The sequence below is a fragment of the Lissotriton helveticus genome, chromosome 4_1, assembly GCF_964261635.1.
Source record: "Lissotriton helveticus chromosome 4_1, aLisHel1.1, whole genome shotgun sequence".
NCBI lineage: Eukaryota > Metazoa > Chordata > Amphibia > Caudata > Salamandridae > Lissotriton > Lissotriton helveticus.
The window spans coordinates 1,740,091,234-1,740,111,930 of NC_136063.1; the positions used below are offsets into that span (position 1 = coordinate 1,740,091,234).

The 20,697-nt window shown below is 41.7% G+C and overlaps 1 protein-coding gene across 3 annotated transcripts in view; it reads left to right on the forward strand.

Annotated features, from left to right (window-relative positions):
• Window positions 1–20,697, forward strand: part of TYW2 (tRNA wybutosine-synthesizing protein 2) — a 228,030-nt gene that overhangs the window by 200,492 nt on the left and 6,841 nt on the right. The gene's annotated exons all lie outside the window — the stretch shown is intronic.

The window sequence follows — 20,697 nt, forward strand, 5'->3', positions numbered from 1 at the left end:
GCTGTACTCCACTCTGCTTTACTCCATGACACTCGGCTGTACCCCACTCTGCTTTGCTCCATGCCTCTCTACTTTACTCGACACCACTCCGCTCAAAGCCACTCTGCTTTACTCCACTCAACGCCTCTCAGCTTTACGCCACTCTACTTTACTCCACTCCACGCAACCCTGCTGTACTCCACTCTGCTTTACCCCATGCCACGCTGCTGTACTCTACTCTGCTTTACTCCACGCCACTCTGCTTCACTCCACACCACTCCACTCAACGCCTCTCAGCTTTACTCCACGCCACACTGCTCCACTCAGCTTTCCTCCACCTAGCTTTACTCCATGCCATGCTACTTAACTATGCACAATGTACTCTGCTTTACCCCACTTTGCTTTACTCCATGCCACTCAGCTTTAATCCACGCCACTCCTCAGTGCAACTCTGCTTTACTCCACACCACTCCACGTCACTCTGCTTTACTCCACGCCACTCTGCTTACTAAGCCTATCAACACAGTTCCACACCAAACAATACAACTCTACACATTTGTAATCCATACCACATAATTCGACACCAAGCCACATAATACAACTCCACATAATTCCAATACACTCAACATCACATATTTACTATCCACATAATTCAACAGCACACCGTACCGCATAATTCCACTACACAAATCCAAGCCACACAACACAATTCCATGCCACACAATTACACACCTAACTAATGCAGTCCAACAAACATAATTCCACTACAGACCACATACATACCATAACACATAGCTTCATGGACACCGTGCTATGTTTAATTTTTCTTTTAACTTCAATGGTGAGCACGGCGCCCACTTAAGGGACACCACACTCTGCAATACAATAGGTCTCGCTTTTGCCAAACTTTGATCTATTGGTGGTATTGTAAATAACCATGCCTTTTATTATTTCAAAAGGCTTTGCCATTTTCAATGCCAAAAGATCAAAATCTCGCAATTGCGAGACCTATTGCATTGCAAATGCTTGTTTTGTGTTTCTTTTGTTAGGCAAGACAAGGGAGCTGAAAGAAAGAGTAAGGAAAAAGTGCACATTTTTAAAAATAAAATGTTACTCTGAATTTCTCTATGGCTAAAGAAGTACCTCCTGCCAACTTTCAAAATGCCGAATAAAAGAATGAGGCATGCAGGGGCAGAATGGTAGGTCTGTGATGTACAAAGAGTTATGGTATACACGTAGTTGTAGGAGGTATGCTATGGATTAGGAATACAACTAGGACTCATCTCAATATGTTATAGCAGATTTCTTTCTTAGCCGACTTTGAGAAATGTGGTTTATATTGTCTTTTAGAGCTACGTTTGCACCTCTGCTTCCCGAATTTAATCGGTGCTCCTAGGCAAGGTCAGGCAAAAACAAAATGGCAGCAGCCACAGGTTTCTGCTTCTCGCCTGAAATCTGCTGTAGAGATTGATGTAAGAAGGACAAGAACATCAATGTCTTCTAATAAAACTTTACTAAGCTGCCTGCCACCTTCAGGAAGTGAGGAACACGTTTGATATATGTTTTCTTAGTGAGATCAGGCATGCTTTATGTGGTCAAGATGCCCAAATAGTATAGATCCCCTGTAAAACTACCTACATTGGTTTTGGTAGCCCTTTTCATTTGTTCCAAAAGCTGTCTGATTCATTCATATACCTTACCTTACAGAGTCGTTGCTTGAATGTGGCTTTACCTTACCTTAGTGGCTTTACCTTACCTTAATGATTAGTGGCTTGGCCTTTAGTGACTGAATTTGCCATCAGCTTCTACGATTGCTGCCATAATACTCACCTATTCTAAATCCAGGTTACCATTTTCAGTATCAGGGGTTTCCTGTGGTAGAGCAAAATACAACACTAAGGTTACCATTGCCATACATCTAAACACCCTGAACTTCAATAAACGGCACCAGAGCTCGGCTTCTGGAGATAGAAGGTAGCAAGAAGAATGACAGGAAAGCCTCCAGAGAGGTGAAGACTGTACAAAAAAAAAATACACTATGTCACTACCAGAATCGCCACTAAAAATGAAGCCTGATCATCCACCAATTTAGATCTTATACTACATAGATTATCATCATTACATGATCCAGCCCAGAGTACCAAAATTAATACTGATCTCTTTCAGGCAGACATCTAAGTGCTAAGGAAGAACTATAAAAGATTAGGTGAGCAGAACTAATGAAGACAAATCACGAATCTCAGAGGTAGGATGGGAGGCCAAAATCACAGAAACTTACTGATACGTTGTGCTCAAATGAGTCTTGCCTGTAACATCAGTCTTCACCTCTGTGGACGATGCTCTCTAAGTGTTTATGTTAAGGTTGTAGTTAGGAATCTCATAATCATCTTGCCTGTTCTGCTTAGCCATCTAATTGGCCATGTATCACTTTTTAACAGCTTGTATAAGTATGATTTAGTTTATAGTTGGCATACCTACACATATATGTGAAAGTTCTTGTCACCATGCTTTGTATGGAGCTACCCACTACCATAATTACTGTTACTTGTTTTTTAGATGTCGACCTTTATTCTGAAGTTGCTCTTTACTATGATTTGCTTGCAGGATGACATTTTATGCCAGGTTTACTTTATTGTGTATGATATGGAGGCCTTCTTGCTGTGCTCGCTTACCCTGTGTTGATAGCATTGGGTTGGTCAAGGAGTCTTCAGGTTCATGTTGAATGGGGTGGGTGTGGATTTGTATTTCGGTTATATTTCTCTGTATTTTAATTGCTTTTCCTTTTCTCTAGTGCTCTACTTTTATTTATACTATCACTTGGATGAAATTCAAAATACTTACCAATATACGTTCCCACTAAATGCTAAAGAAAATCACGTACAAACTATTCATATCATGCAGAGTCATTCCACTCTAAAGGGTCTGTGTTCTTAACCACTCTGCCTAATTCATTAAAAACGTATGACTACTAACATAACTGAGACACTGAAAGTGCGCTCTTTGAACACAAAAGGGATAAACCATCCGGTCACAAAGAGGAAAATAGTTGATTATTGCCACAAACTATGGGGACATCATTTTTTACAGGAGATCTAGACTGCGATTTAAGTATAATTGGATCAAAGAGTGTTACCATTCCCGCACAACAGAAGAAGAATAGGGTCATCACCTTAATTTCCAAAAATATCCAGTGTCGCTGCCACCCTTTACAAACAAGACAATGTAGACTATTTATTGAGACAACATTGAATTTAACATTATAAACATTTACACACCCAACAATAATGATCCCGAATTCAACAAAGTGATGTCAGAACTACCACAAAATATTGGCACAATACTAGGTGGGGACTTTAATCTACCCTGGATGGGAACCTAGATAGACTATCACAGCTAAAGTTTAGATCCGCCAAAGTCTCATGCCCAAAACCTGAATCTGTCAGACGGATAACCTGATTGATGCTTGGGAGGATCCATAATCCAACAAGAATTGATTTTACCTTTTACTCACAGCCCTATAATTCTTATTGAAGAATTGAATATCTCTTAGTTGACTGTTGATTCCTACAACGATCTATCTCTCCCAGAAAAAAAATAGCGATTTCAGATCACTCGTGTATCATGCAAATGATATGCCATTATCACAGACAGTGAAGAAATGAAATAAAGATTCCAGAAGGACCTCATTCTATATATAAATGACAATAATATGGAAGATGCCCCTTCTGAACTTTTCTGGGATGCTCTCAAATCCACCATTAGAGGGTGCATTATCAAATTATGTCTGCCAAAAATAAGAGATCTGCTAGACAAACAAATGATAGACGGAATGCTGAATAAATCATACATTCACCCCCAGTCAAGAGTTCTGGGTTAAATCCATCGTTTTTCTGCTCACCATGTCACCCCAGTTAAGACCCAGACATATTCAAATCAGTCTTGACCCTGTGCCTCATGGGAGCAGTCCAGACCGAACTGCCAAGGCAGGTCCTTCCTGGACCGGAAACAAGCATCCTGGGACTGGTTTCTGGGTATTACTCTTCATCAGTCGGGCTAGCTTGAATCCAGTCGCACAGTGAGCAAGGGACCGACGTCTGGGCATACCTTTCCCACTTAGGGTGAAAAGTGCTACGCAAACAAATTATGGACGGAATGCTGAATAAATCATACATTCACCTAACCTGGTCTGCTGGGGATCGGGTGCTCGGTCTATCATCTCGCACCCATTGCCTTCTGCCCTGCCTGATTAGAATTGTTCTTGGGATCTATTCTGCTAAACTGATTATTATATTAGTATTCCTGTACCATGTCTCCAAGGGGCACTCGAAGTAAAAACCGCAGCTGGGGGAGCTTTAGTGATTGGCCCTATAGATAATTTTATAACTAGAGCCAACGATGCTATAGACCAGGGTATTTTACTTTTGGAACGCAGGGTCTCGCAAGATCTAGCCCAAGTTAGACGTTCATCCCTTGGTCTTATCGCATCGGCAACTACACCTCTCCAGGCCAGACCTAGTAATATGAGACCCTTAATTGATGCACGTGCTGATATCCACACTATACCAAGTGAGGTAAATCTATCTGCATCAATTCCATTGATAGATTCTGAGACAGACACGAGCACAGACCTGGATAAAACTCCCAACCTACCTATTAACCCTACCCCAGATGAAATATTAGTAGCTAGTACAAGGCAATAAAGAGGTAGGCGGGAGGGTGCTGTCCAAAAATAAAAACAAGCACAACACCCATTAAAGCCCTGCACGTCTAAGGTTAGGAAACATAGCACGTATAAACGAAAGGTTAGAAAAGGTGCCAATCCCAACCCATATTTAAGTACGAGCAGGTCAAAGGAGACTATTGAGGAAGCCATTGAGGTAGATAATGAGGAGCATTAAGAAGGTACGATAGGCACTGATGGCAAATCTGATGATAACATCGAAACCGATCGCTTGCTGGAAAGAATGGGTGAATTACTCAGCATTTATTTGTCACCTATAGAAAGTAGGCTTACACGCATCGAAAAACAAATAGCTGAACTAAGTACCTCTATTAAGAATATCCCCAGAGAGGGTGCCCATAGTGGTGCAGGAGCTAAATTAAGTTCCTCTAAACCTGTATGCACCAAATCCAAAAAACCCCAAGGGACACCTACAACATCCAAACCCCCGCAGGCCTCGGCCAAAGGGACTAGTACTAATCAGTCAGCAGCTAACCCTAGCTTTACTAATGCAGTATTAGAGCCAAGGAAGGACCAAAACACTGAACAACCCAAGGGTATCCCTATAAGCCAATCGCATGACCCTTCAAATGATTCCCTTATGGTTCAGCTACCCTTAGAGTTCTACAAAACTTTTTGGGGAAGTTTAGGGCAGGATTTAAGCAAAACGATCCAAGCTGCCCAGATGGGTGAGTCTGTCCCAAAATCTTGGGGGGGGTGCAGATATAGTCTTAATATTAAAAAAAGGGAAACCAGCGACTGAGCCAGGGTCCTATCGACCAATTACGTTGATGAACAACGACACTAAAATATACTCGAAAGCTCTGGCAACGAGATTTGCTGGAGTAACAAGTGCCCTAGTTAGTAGTAACCAACACGGCTTTATCCCCGGAAGAGGGACGACTCACCATACCAGGAAAGTCATAACCTTATTTAATGCCACCGAGGTCACAGGATATCCGATGGCAGTAATGTTGCTGGATGCTAAAAAAACATTTGATCGGGTCTCCTGGGACTATCTGTGGCATACCCTAAAAAGAGCTGGGTTTAAGGGTGGTTTCGTCAAAGCTTTACAGACTCTGTATAAGGAACCGGTCGCAGCCCTAAGAGTTAATGGGGGCACCACGGGACAATTTATGATCAAAAGAGGTACACGGCAGGGGTGCCCATGTTCCCCGTTGCTATTTGCCATGTATATGGATCCATTAATTCGTAGGATAGAGTCACGTCCAGAAATCACCCCGTTACATACATTATTGGGACCATGTAAGGTACTTGCTTACGCTGATGATGTGGCGGTGATAACATCAAACCCCACGGAAGCGACCGAGCTGGTAGAGGCAGAGGCTCGCAGATTTGGGCAAGTTTCGGGCTATGCCCTGAATGCTTCAAAGACCCAGATTATTAAAAACTCAGGGACCTTTTGTGATGACAATCGAGTGGTCCAGGCAGGGATGTATTTAGGAATCAATATATCAGCAGACTAAAATACTTTGGCGGAAAAAAATATCGCCCCAATAATAGATAAAGCAAAGAAAGATTTGGACCGATATGAGAATCTCCACGTGTCCTTAGTAGGCCGAGTTAACATTATTAAAATGCTGGTGTTGGCAACATTTTTGTATATTTTTAGGGCAGTACCACTCTTAGTCGATAACAAATGGTTCAAAATTTGTGAACAGATGATTAATCGTTTTATTTGGGCTAAAGGTAAGAGACGGAGGGAATTGAGGTATATGTCGTTACCGCGGGAGAGAGGGGGTTGGTCACTACCGGATTTAAAGTTGTATTATTGGGCTGCAGCACTGCAAAATATGGTGGGACTGATCGGAGGGGCTGAGGTGGATGCTTGGGGTAAGATTGGCTCGCTCGCTATTTATGGTTTGGTCTTGGGTAGAAACGCTGAAAATGTATTCCTGAGATTCACGGAGGAAAGTTATTTTAAAAGAACACGATTCAAGACAATAATAGCTGCTTATAATATATGGAAAGGAATCTCCAAAAAGTTTGGAATTGGGAAGTATAATGCATACACCAGATTTAAAAATAACCCTTCTTTATCTAGCGCGGTTTTCTCAGGAGCTGTATTTCAAGAATGGGAGAGGCGGGGGATAAGAAAGATCGGAGATATGTTGGGCGGTTATGGCATATTACAATTTATGGAATTGCAAAATAGATATACGTTGAACACAAGACATTTCTTCAAATACCTTCAAATAAGAAGTTGTATATCAAATAAAAAAGGGGGATCATTGGACTTTGAAAAAACTATAATGATGGACCTTATAGAAGATGGCTCTGATTGTACTATAAAGAGGTTCTACTTGGAAATGACGAAATTAAAGAAAGATGATTTGGAGAAATGGATAGATAAATGGTCTGTAGATTTAGATATAGCTAGGGATACCTTCACTGAGTCACTAGAAATGGGAAGCAAAATGTTGTGTTCATCGTCTCTTCAGGCCCAACATTATAAGATTTTATATCATTTATATCACACACCTGGGAAAATTGCTCAATGGGGGGGTTTATCCGGAACTACTTGTTTTAGGTGTGGCAGTGCAGAGGCGGACCTGATGCATATTTTTTTGGTCTGTCCACACCTAGATAAGTTGAAACAGGATATTGGGAATTTTTTTCAGAATGCATTATTAACAACAATAGATCTAAGCCCAGCTGTTATGTTATTGGGGGTCAGTCTCGATGGCCACTCAAATTGTAAAAACTTTATATTTGTAGCAATGGCGATTTTTAGATTGTTAGTGGCCTCGGCTTGGCTTGACCCTAACCCTCCTACATACCATCAATGGCTGGGTAAAGTATTATCAATTCAAAAATTGGAAACTGCTATTTACGCTAGGAAGGGAAAAAAGGGTAAGAAATTGGGTATGCAAATTTGGGGTCCTTTTATTCAGTGGAAGTTAGGAACTGAATGCTGAAAGATGAAGAATTTAATTCACTGAATATTTGAGTATTTGAATATTTATGTACGATTTTGTGTTCTATGGCTTTGTATTCTGTATATATGAATTTGTGTTCTATGATTGTGTATTCTATTGTGCCCTGCTCATGTCATAAAGAAAAAAGGGGAAAAAATTATTTCAATAAAAATATAAAAAAAAAAAAAAAAAAAGAATTTGGTTCGGAAGAGATTTTAAGGAGACATCAGTAAATGAGAATAAAACTATCTCCAAGGTTAAAGAGTTAGTATTGCAATGGTCGCCAAAGTTCATGACGTGGTGGAGTAAATACTAGGCCTGGGCGGTAAATTTCGTTCAGCTTGAAGAATTTGAAATATTTCGACATGTTCGCGGTCCGCGGAGAGCGCAAAAATGTAAAAACTTTCGCAATCTGCAGCGAAATGGTAGGTTTTTCTTGTTGGCGCTTTAAAAATGTGTTCTCGCGCGCGCGCGGTTGCGACTTACCGGGTCCCTACGTTCGCCGACGAGTTTTCCTATCCGTTTGCGTGCGCCACGAAATGTTGGATTGTTGGTAACCGGTCGCGCTATCCCGCGCAAGTTTGCGATCGCGAACACGTCATTCGACCCGGAACAGGAAATAAGCATCACGAGCAAGATGGCCGCGCCCATTAGCGACCTCATGGACAAGCTAGAGGTAAATTTTCCCGCGAGCACGCAAAAACACATCGCGAACCGGCGGGAAAAGCAATCTCCACATCTTCGCGAAAGTTCCGCATGCTAGTGGATATTTTGCGCAATTTCGCGATAGTTTGCGAAAGTCAATTTCGCCCACCCCTAGTAAATACCACTAGGATGATAGTGACACCTATAATTAATTTTCCAATCAGTATGTTACCTCTCAAATTGTAACCCAGTTTTTTTTTCTTCATAAACATGGACTCATTACTTATGGATTTTCTCTGGAAAAATAAGAAAGCTAGGACCCCCTTTGAAAGTCAGACTTGAGGGAATTAGTTTAATTTCTGGATTACCGTAGAAGTCTATAGGCCTTTGTGGCCATACAAGGGAGCTTGGTGGTTCTCATTAAATAATCCTATAGTGCCTACAGGTTTGCCTATACAAAGAACTATGCCACCCCATTTACCCAAATGCTCACTAATCACAATACACAGTATTTTTCGGCTTAATATGGGACACTCAATCGCAATTATGACAGATACAATCGATACCCTACATATGCTAGATAAGAGTTCCACGAGAAATGGCTAAATCGCAACTTGCATCCCTCTGGCATAAAAACATGTTAAAATAGAAAGTAAATCGATACCCTGGGAGGACTGGATGCCTATTCTAAGTAGACCTGACCAGACTGGCAGGCGTAGAGTTATCAGTTTTGTGTAACTAACAGAATTCAGGCAATTTAGAGATGGCAATTTTAACCCCCTTCCCTGCTGCCGTCGGCCGTTGGATGTCGCGCAAGCTACCGCCCTGGTGCTGCGTATGTCCAACGGCCGACGAGCCCGCACCCGTTTCTTTGAACGTTCAGCACTGGCGCTGAACGTTCGAAGCAGTAAACGGGTTAAAGAGGAGTGACCTAGCTGACATCTTTGATCCACCAACTAAACGCCCTCTCTGAACCACTGTCAGTGGTTGGATAATATTATACTAAATGAATAGTAGTGTTCGGTTGCTGAAGGATGCTTGTGTTAATTGAAGATGAGTACTTTATAACACGGACACTTGGTCATTTACAAGTAAATTATGCTAACTGAACATTAACTCTTAAGAAACAATCACAGATACAAGATATGTGACCTGGATGCAAGCTGTACCAGTATTGACCAGTGTTCAATATTTATTATAAAGCAAATAAATCTAAAAAGACACTACCACCTGGTACTCTGTATGTACGTACCATAACCGTTGCTTTGTACTTCAAGAAGCAAGCAACCACAAACCCTGAATTTAAAATCAAGCTTCCTGAAGAACAATGTGAAATCTCTGCCAGTGACCTACTGACGTTAACACCACAGTTCTGTTTTGTTACTGGTCTCTGGAGATAATGGTAATTTCTCTCAGTTGGCCTCTTTAGTCTAATTTGTATTGTTATTAAGCCTCATGAGGCATTGACATATATTGCTGAAAGCTGCTCCACGACTCTTTTGCCAGATACTTGGACCCCCTCTTGATCATTAATTCACTTTTATAAACTTTTCCACGTTTCCTCCATGAGGGCATCAAAGGTAGCTGAACTTTGTTTTGTGATGGATATGAAACCCCTAATAAATTCATGTCTTGGAGTTAAAAGTTTTGATTTGGGAAAATACCTTTCTGGTGGCCATATTGTCTATTGAATTATAGATTCTCTCGGTTTCAGAAGCATACACTTTCTTCCACAGAGTTAGAGTTCAACTTCTCATCAGTGCTTCATGCATCAGAGGTAATTAAAATGTCTTATTGATTAGACACACTGCCTCTTCATCTATAGGCACCACAATTCTAGCTAATGTGAATGTTGCAGAATATGTGCGTTTAATATTGACTGAACTTAAGTGTCCCACTATGCTCCTCTGCAGTTTGTTATGTAAGGCTAACCATGTAATTTCCTGGGCTTGCTAAGACTGTCTTTCAATGCCTCATATGTCTATAGTATTTTCTAATCCGTTACTCATCATTTTAACACACGGGTGAAAGAGCAATGCCAATATCTGTGGTGTTTGTGAAATGTATCCCTGTTTCTAACATTCGTAGGGCAACAATGAAAAACATTTTGTACACTCAATTCTCTGGATGCAAGCCCAAAAGTAGTTTTCCAATAGGTCCTTCCTAATGTGCTTACCTATTTTCTAGCTGCTTTCTCCTGGCATTCTTTAATACGTCACATTTTCTTAATTTATTTTATTTTACAGAGTTTTATATAGCGCACACTTGCCCCGTATCGGGTATCAGAGCGCTTTACATAGTACTAGTTGCATTACATGAGGACACACTCATTTTTTTGTGTTTCTTTTGTTAGGCAAGACAAGGGAGCTGAAAGAAAGAGTAAGGAAAAAGTGCACATTTAAAAAAATAAAATGTTACTCTGAATTTCTCTATGGCTAAAGAAGTACCTCCTGCCAACTTTCAAAATGCCGAATAAAAGAATGAGGCATGCAGGGGCAGAATGGTAGGTCTGTGATGTACAAAGAGTTATGGTATACAAGTAGTTGTAGGAGGTATGCTATGGATTAGGAATACAACTAGGACTCATCTCAATATGTTATAGCAGATTTCTTTCTTAGCCGACTTTGAGAAATGTGTTTTATATTGTCTTTTAGAGCTACGTTTGCACCTCTGCTTCCCGAATTTAATCGGTGCTCCTAGGCAAGGTCAGGCAAAAACAAAATGGCAGCATCCACAGGTTTCTGCTTCTCGCCTGAAATCTGCTCTAGAGATTGATGTAAGAAGGACAAGCACATCAATGTCTTCTAATAAAACTTTACTAAGCTGCCTGCCACCTTCAGGAAGTGAGGAACACGTTTGATATATGTTTTCTTAGTGAGATCAGGCATGCTTTATGTGGTCAAGATGCCCAAATAGTATAGATCCCCTGTAAAACTACCTACATTGGTTATGGTAGCCCTTTTCATTTGTTCCAAAAGCTGTCTGATTCATTCATATACCTTACCTTACAGAGTCGTTGCTTGAATGTGGCTTTACCTTACCTTAGTGGCTTTACCTTACCTTAATGATTAGTGGCTTGGCCTTTAGTGACTGAATTTGCCATCAGCTTCTACGATTGCTGCCATAATACTCACCTATTCTAAATCCAGGTTACCATTTTCAGTATCAGGGGTTTCCTGTGGTAGAGCAAAATACAACACTAAGGTTACCATTGCCATACATCTAAACACCCTGAACTTCAATAAACGGCACCAGAGCTCGGCTTCTGGAGATAGAAGGTAGCAAGAAGAATGACAGGAAAGCCTCCAGAGAGGTGAAGACTGTACAAAAAAAAAATACACTATGTCACTACCAGAATCGCCACTAAAAATGAAGCCTGATCATCCACCAATTTAGATCTTATACTACATAGATTATCATCATTACATGATCTAGCCCAGAGTACCAAAATTAATACTGATCTCTTTCAGGCAGACATCTAAGTGCTAAGGAAAAACTTTAAAGATTAGGTGAGCAGAACTAATGAAGACAAATCACGAATCTCAGAGGTAGGATGGGAGGCCAAAATCACAGAAACTTACTGATACGTTGTGCTCAAATGAGTCTTGCCTGTAACATCAGTCTTCACCTCTGTGGACGATGCTCTCTAAGTGTTTATGTTAAGGTTGTAGTTAGGAATCTCATAATCATCTTGCCTGTTCTGCTTAGCCATCTAATTGGCCATGTATCACTTTTTAACAGCTTGTATAAGTATGATTTAGTTTATAGTTGGCATACCTACACATATATGTGAAAGTTCTTGTCACCATGCTTTGTATGGAGCTACCCACTACCATAATTACTGTTACTTGTTTTTTAGATGTCGACCTTTATTCTGAAGTTGCTCTTTACTATGATTTGCTTGCAGGATGACATTTTATGCCAGGTTTACTTTATTGTGTATGATATGGAGGCCTTCTTGCTGTGCTCGCTTACCCTGTGTTGATAGCATTGGGTTGGTCAAGGAGTCTTCAGGTTCATGTTGAATGGGGTGGGTGTGAATTTGTATTTCGGTTATATTTCTCTGTATTTTAATTGCTTTTCCTTTTCTCTAGTGCTCTACTTTTATTTATACTATCACTTGGATGAAATTCAAAATACTTACCAATATATGTTCCCACTAAATGCTAAAGAAAATCATGTACAAACTATTCATATCATGCAGAGTCATTCCACTCTAAAGGGTCTGTGTTCTTAACCACTCTGCCTAATTCATTAAAAACGTATGACTACTAACATAACTGAGACACTGAAAGTGCGCTCTTTGAACACAAAAGGGATAAACCATCCGGTCACAAAGAGGAAAATAGTTGATTATTGCCACAAACTATGGGGACGTCATTTTTTACAGGAGATCTAGATTGCGATTTAAGTATAATTGGATCAAAGAGTGTTACCATTCCCGCACAACAGAAGAAGAATAGGGTCATCACCTTAATGTCCAAAAATATCCAGTGTCGCTGCCACCCTTTACAAACAAGACAATGTAGACTATTTATTGAGACAACATTGAATTTAACATTATAAACATTTACACACCCAACAATAATGATCCCCAATTCAACAAAGTGATGTCAGAACTACCACAAAATATTGGCACAATACTAGGTGGGGAATTTAATCTACCCTGGATGGGAACCTAGATAGACTATCACAGCTAAAGTTTAGATCCGCCAAAGTCTCATGCCCAAAACCTGAATCTGTCAGACGGATAACCTGATTAATGCTTGGGAGGATCCATAATCCAACAAGAATTGATTTTATCTTTTACTCACAGCCCTATAATTCTTATTGAAGAATTGAATATCTCTTAGTTGACTGTTGATTCCTACAACGATCTATCTCTCCCAGAAAAAAAATAGCGATTTCAGATCACTCGTGTATCATGCAAATGATATGCCATTATCACAGACAGTGAAGAAATGAAATAAAGATTCCAGAAGGACCTCATTCTATATATAAATGACAATAATATGGAAGATGCCCCTTCTGAACTTTTCTGGGATGCTCTCAAACCACCATTATAGGGTGCATTATCAAATTATGTCTGCCAAAAATAAGAGATCAGCTAGACAAACAAATGATAGACGGAATGCTGAATAAATCATACATTCACCCCCAGTCAAGAGATCTGGGTTAAATCCATCGTTTTTCTGCTCACCATGCCACCCCAGTTTAGACCCAGACATATTCAAATCAGTCTTGACCCTGTGCCTCATGGGAGCAGTCCAGACCGAACTGCCAAGGCAGGTCCTTCCTGGACCGGAAACAAGCATCCTGGGACCGGTTTCTGGGTATTACTCTTCATCAGTCAGGCTAGCTTGAATCCAGTCGCACAGTGAGCAAGGGACCGACGTCTGGGCATACCTTTCCCACTTAGGGTGAAAAGTGCTACGCAAACAAATTATGGACGGAATGCTGAATAAATCATACATTCACCTAACCTGGTCTGCTGGGGGACACTCTGCCTGACACTCTGCCTGCCGAGTCCACCGCCGAGAGTCACATTGTGCTGGACAAGTGCGCCGGAGCGCCAAAGACCACAGCCACATCATCGCCATCGGCGCTGCCGCCCCGGGACTGCGAATCCCGGCAGCCTCTGCGGCGGCGCGCTAACAGCAATGTCATAGGAGCACCAGGAGGCGCATAAAGACGCCCGAGCACCGGCGAGCGGGGGGAACTAACCTGGTCTGCTGGGGGACACTCTGCCTGACACTCTGCCTGCCGAGTCCACCGCCGAGAGTCACATTGTGCGGGACAAGTGCGCCGGAGCGCCAAAGACCACAGCCACATCATCGCCATCGGCGCTGCCGCCCCGGGACTGCGAATCCCGGCAGCCTCTGCGGCGGCGCGCTAACAGCAATGTCATAGGAGCGCCAGGAGGCGCATAAAGACGCCCGAGCACCGGCGAGCGGGGGGAACTAACCTGGTCTGCTGGGGGACACTCTGCCTGCCGAGTCCACCGCCGAGAGTCACATTGTGCGGGACAAGTGCGCCGGAGCGCCAAAGACCACAGCCACATCATCGCCATCGGCGCTGCCGCCCCGGGACTGCGAATCCCGGCAGCCTCTGCGGCGGCGCGCTAACAGCAACGTCATAGGAGCGCCAGGAGGCGCATAAAGACGCCCAAACACCCGCCTCGCGGGACGCGGGCGGGAAGCCGGGCTAAGCCCGGGCAAAGCGCGGGCCCTCTGTGGCCTGAGGAGGCCTGAGGAGGTCGGGGCGGGCGCACCCCTCTAACACCACAAAGTAAGGTACTTTACCAACTCGCAAATGTTTGCCTCTTGATATTTGCGGATGGACTGTGGCACACATTATCCACGTCGATAATACCGATTATATCCATTTGATTTGCTATTTTTTGACTCTCATTTACCTATATGGTGCTCGGTCTATCATCTCGCACCCATTGCCTTCTGCCCTGCCTGATTAGAATTGTTCTTGGGATCTATTCTGCTAAACTGATTATTATATTAGTACTCCTGTACCATGTCTCCAAGGGGCACTCGAAGTAAAAACCGCAGCTGGGGGAGCTTTAGTGATTGGCCCTATAGATAATTTTATAACTAGAGCCAACGATGCTATAGACCAGGGTATTTTACTTTTGGAACGCAGGGTCTCGCAAGATCTAGCCCAAGCTAGACGTTCATTCCTTGGTCTTATCGCATCGGCAACTACACCTCTCCAGGCCAGACCTAGTAATATGAGACCCTTAATTGATGCACGTGCTGATATCCACACTATACCAAGTGAGGTAAATCTATCTGCATCAATTCCATTGATAGATTCTGAGACAGACACGAGCACAGACTTGGATAAAACTCCCAACCTACCTATTAACCCTACCCCAGATGAAATATTAGTAGCTAGTACAAGGCAACAAAGAGGTAGGCGGGAGGGTGCTGTCCAAAAATAAAAACAAGCACAACACCCATTAAAGCCCTGCACGTCTAAGGTTAGGAAACATAGCACGTATAAACGAAAGGTTAGAAAAGCTGCCAATCCCAACCCATATTTAAGTACGAGCAGGTCAAAGGAGACTATTGAGGATGCCATTGAGGTAGATAATGAGGAGCATCAAGAAGGTACGATAGGCACTGATGGCAAATCTGATGATAACATCGTAACCGATCGCTTGCTGGAAAGAATGGGTGAATTACTCAGCATTTATTTGTCACCTATAGAAAGTAGGCTTACACGCATCGAAAAACAAATAGCTGAACTAAGTACCTCTATTAAGAATATCCCCAGAGAGGGTGCCCATAGTGGTGCAGGAGCTAAATTAAGTTCCTCTAAACCTGTATGCACCAAATCCAAAAAACCCCAAGGGACACCTACAACATCCAAACCCCCGCAGGCCTCGGCCAAAGGGACTAGTACTAATCAGTCAGCAGCTAACCCTAGCTTTACTAATGCAGTATTAGAGCCAAGGAAGGACCAAAACACTGAACAACCCAAGCGGATCCCTATAAGCCAATCGCATGACCCTTCAAATGATTCCCTTATGGTTCAGCTACCCTTAGAGTTCTACAAAACTTTTTGGGGAAGTTTAGGGCAGGATTTAAGCAAAACGATCCAAGCTGCCCAGATGGGTGAGTCTGTCCCAAAATCTTGGGGGGGGTGCAGATATAGTCTTAATATTAAAAAAAGGGAAACCAGCGACTGAGCCAGGGTCCTATCGACCAATTACGTTGATGAACAACGACACTAAAATATACTTGAAAGCTCTGGCAACGAGATTCGCTGGAGTAATAAGTGCCCTAGTTAGTAGTAACCAACACGGCTTTATCCCCGGAAGAGGGACGACTCACCATACCAGGAAAGTCATAACCTTATTTGATGCCACCGAGGTCACAGGAGATCCGATGGCAGTAATGTTGCTGGATGCTGAAAAAGCATTTGATCGGGTCTCCTGGGACAATCTGTGGCATACCCTAATAAGAGCTGGGTTTAAGGGTGGTTTCGTCAAAGCTTTACAGACTCTGTATAAGGAACCGGTCGCAGCCCTAAGAGTTAATGGGGGCACCACGGGACAATTTATGATCAAAAGAGGTACACGGCAGGGGTGCCCATGTTCCCCGTTGCTATTTGCCATGTATATGGATCCATTAATTCGTAGGATAGAGTCATGTCCAGAAATCACCCCGTTACATACATTATTGGGACCGTGTAAGGTACTTGCTTACGCTGATGATGTGGCGGTGATAACATCAAACCCCACGGAAGCGACCGAGCTGGTAGAGGCAGAGGCTCGCAGATTTGGGCAAGTTTCGGGCTATGCCCTGAATGCTTCAAAGACCCAGATTATTAAAAACTCAGCGACCTTTTGTGATGACAATCGAGTGGTCCAGGCAGGGATGTATTTAGGAATCAATATATCAGCAGACTTAAATACTTTGGCGGAAAAAAATATCGCCCCAATAATAGATAAAGCAAAGAAAGATTTGGACCGATATGAGAATCTCCACTTGTCCTTAGTAGGCCGAGTTAACATTATTAAAATGCTGGTGTTGCCAACATTTTTGTATATTTTTAGGGCAGTACCACTCTTAGTCGATAACAAATGGTTCAAAATTTGTGAACAGATGATTAATCGTTTTATTTGGGCTAAAGGTAAGACACGGAGGGCATTGAGGTATATGTCGTTACCGCGGGAGAGAGGAGGTTGGTCACTAACCGGATTTAAAGTTGTATTATTGGGCTGCAGCACTGCAAAATATGGTGGGACTGATCGGAGGAGCTGAGGTGGATGCTTGGGGTAAGATTGGCTCGCTCGCTATTTATGGTTTGGTCTTGGGAAGAAACGCTGAAAATGTATTCCTGAGATTCACGGAGGAAAGTTATTTTAAAAGAACACGATTCAAGACAATAATGGCTGCTTATAATATATGGAAAGGAATCTTCAAAAAGGTTGGTATTGGGAAGTATAATGCATACACCAGATTTAAAAACAACCCTTCTTTATCTAGCGCGGTTTTCTCAGGAGCTGTATTTCAAGAATGGGAGAGGCGGGGGATAAGAAAGATCGGAGCTATGTTGGGCGGTTATGGCATATTACAATTTATGGAATTGCAAAATAGATATACGTTGAACACAAGACATTTCTTCAAATACCTTCAAATAAGAAGTTGTATATCAAATAAAAAAGGGGGATCATTGGGCTTTGAAAGAACTATAATGATGGACCTTATAGAAGATGGCTCTGATTGTACTATAAAGAGGTTCTACTTGGAAATGACGAAATTAAAGAAAGATGATTTGGAGAAATGGATAGATAAATGGGCTGTAGATTTGGATATAGCTAGGGATACCTTCACTGAGTGACTAGAAATGGGAAGCAAAATGTTGTGTTCATCGTCTCTTCAGGCCCAACATTATAAGATTTTATATCATTTATATCACACACCTGGGAAAATTGCTCAATGGGGGGGTTTATCCGGAACTACTTGTTTTAGGTGTGGCAGTGCAGAGGCGGACCTGATACATATCTTTTCGGTCTGTCCACACCTAGATAAGTTGAAACAGGATATTGGGAATTTTTTTCAGAATGCATTATTAACAACAATAGATCTAAACCCAGCTGTTATGTTATTGGGAATCAGTCTCGATGGACACTCAAATTGTAACAACTTTATATTTGTAGCAATGGCGATTTTTAGATTGTTAGTGGCCTCGGCTTGGCTTGACCCTAACCCTCCTACATATCATCAATGGCTGGGTAAAGTATTATCAATTCAAAAATTGGAAACTGCTATTTACGCTAGGAAGGGAAAAAAGGGTAAGAAATTGGGTATGCAAATTTGGGGTCCTTTTATTCAGTGGAAGTTAGGAACTGAATGCTGAAAGATGAAGAATTTAATTCACTGAATATTTCAGTATTTGAATATTTATGTACGATTTTGTGTTCTATGGCTTTGTATTGTGTATATATGAATTTGTGTTCTATGATTGTGTATTCCATTGTGCCCTGCTCATGTCATAAAGAAAAAAGGGGAAAAAATTCTTTCAATAAAAATATTTTTTTTAAAAAAAGAATTTGGTTCGGAAGAGATTTTAAGGAGACATCAGTAAATGAGAATAAAACTATCTCCAAGGTTAAAGAGTTAGTATTGCAATGGTCGCCAAAGTTCATGACTTGGTGGAGTAAATACTAGGCCTGGGCAGTAAATTTCGTTCAGCTTGAAGAATTTGAAATATTTCGACATGTTCGCGGTCCGCGGAGAGCGCAAAAATGTAAAAACTTTCGCAATCTGCAGCGAAACGGTAGTTTTTTCTTGTTTGCGCTTTAAAAATGTTTTCTCGCGCGCGCGGTTGCGACTTACCGGGTCCGTACGTTCGCGACGAGTTTTCCTATCCGTTTGCGTGCGCCACGAAATGTTGGATTGTTGGTAACCGGTCGCGCTATCCCGCGCAAGTTTGCGATCGCGAACACGTCATTCGACCCGGAACAGGAAATAAGCATCACGAGCAAGATGGCCGCGCCCATTAGCGACCTCATGGACAAGCTAGAGGTAAATTTTCCCGCGAGCACGCAAAAACACATCGCGAACCGGCGGGAAAAGCAATCTCCACATCTTCGCGAAAGTTCCGCATGCTAGCAGATATTTTGCGCAATTTCGCGATAGTTTGCGAAAGTCAATTTCGCCCACCCCTAGTAAATACCACTAGGATGATAGTGATACCTATAATTAATTTTCCAATCAGTATGTTACCTCTCAAATTGTAACCCAGTTCTTTTTTTCTTCATAAACATGGACTCATTACTTATGGATTTTCTCTGGAAAAATAAGAAAGCTAGGACCCCCTTTGAAAGTCAGACTTGAGGGGTGAGTGAGGGAATTAGTTTAATTTCTGGATTACCGTAGAAATCTATAGGCCTTTGTGGCCATACAAGGGAGCTTGGTGGTTCTCATTAAATAATCCTATAGTGCATGTTTGCCTATACAAAGAACTATGCCACCCCATTTACCCAAATGCTCACTAATCACAATACACAGTATTGTTCGGCTTAATATGGGACACTCAATCGCAATTATGACAGATACAATCGATACCCTACATATGCTAGATAAGAGTTCCACGAGAAATGGCTAAATCGGAACTTGCATCCCTCTGGCATAAAAACATGTTAAAATAGAAAGTAAATCGATACTCTGGGAGGACTGGATGGCAAAAGGCATAAATCTAATCAAAGATTTAGTTTCCAGTTCAAACTCCCTCTTATTCGCAGAACTACGCATTAAACATAATCTTTCTAATCTGTATTTTTATGAGTTTCTGAAACTCAAAGCCATAACCTAAAAGCTTGGTGTCATACATGCTCCAGATTTTTGCTGCTAGGAAAGTTCTTTAAATTGAGTCATACTGCATCTAGAATACATGGTTTTCTCTTGCCCCTAAACCAAGGCTGACACAGAAAAGTACAGACTCATGAAATTCTATTAACTTTATACACTAGGGGTGTACATTTGCGGTACTACTTGCTCACATATCTGACATTCTTTTTAAAGGAAACATTACCCATGCCTCATTGCATGTTTTACATAACATCTATTGGACTCCATCAAAACTTCATAGGCAAGGTGTCTTAGATTCAAATCTTTGCTGGAACTGCAGTCTTAAATCTGGAGTCATTCTTCAAATTTTGTTTAAATGCAATAATGGGCGGCCTTTGTGGCATCTAATTCAAACCGAGTTACAAGAAGTCTTTAGAATCTCTCTGCATACTGGTGCAACATCAGCTCTCTTGCGCAGCTATTTTCCTCCTGAGAGTCTCAAATTGACTCCTACAGACATTCAGCTGATTTACCTCCGGTTGACCATAGGAACCAAGCTGATCCTTTCTGAATGGAAGAGTTCTCAAAATCTTTCCTTTCACAATTGGTGGGCTGCCTATGCTTAGTTAGAAGTGATGACAATACATGTTTCCAGAAAGCTAACTATTACTCATCTTAGACTATTGTGAGGCGCCTTGAATGCCAGAAAAATGTACTTCAATAATTTATCTAGGTCGGTTCTTTTACAACACGGTAGGAGCACGTCCTTATCCACACACCCATTTCGACACAGACCCACTTGTTTTTAGATTTCAGCCTGAAACGTTGTTGAACCTCTGAGATTTCCCTTTCTTCTCTTTTTCTTCTGCCTTTTCATTATTTCATTTTGGTTGCCTTGATTGTAAAATAATTGTCTCTGACATGTATATGGTACATGATTATAAGTGAGAGCATAGTACTTATTGGTTTGTGATTTTAATACTGTGCTCTTTATTATGGTCCTATAGAGCTTCATGCATTAACCATTCTCACGGTGTTCATCTTTTACTACCGATATCATATACATTGATGCAAATTGACCACATTGATTATTGTTATG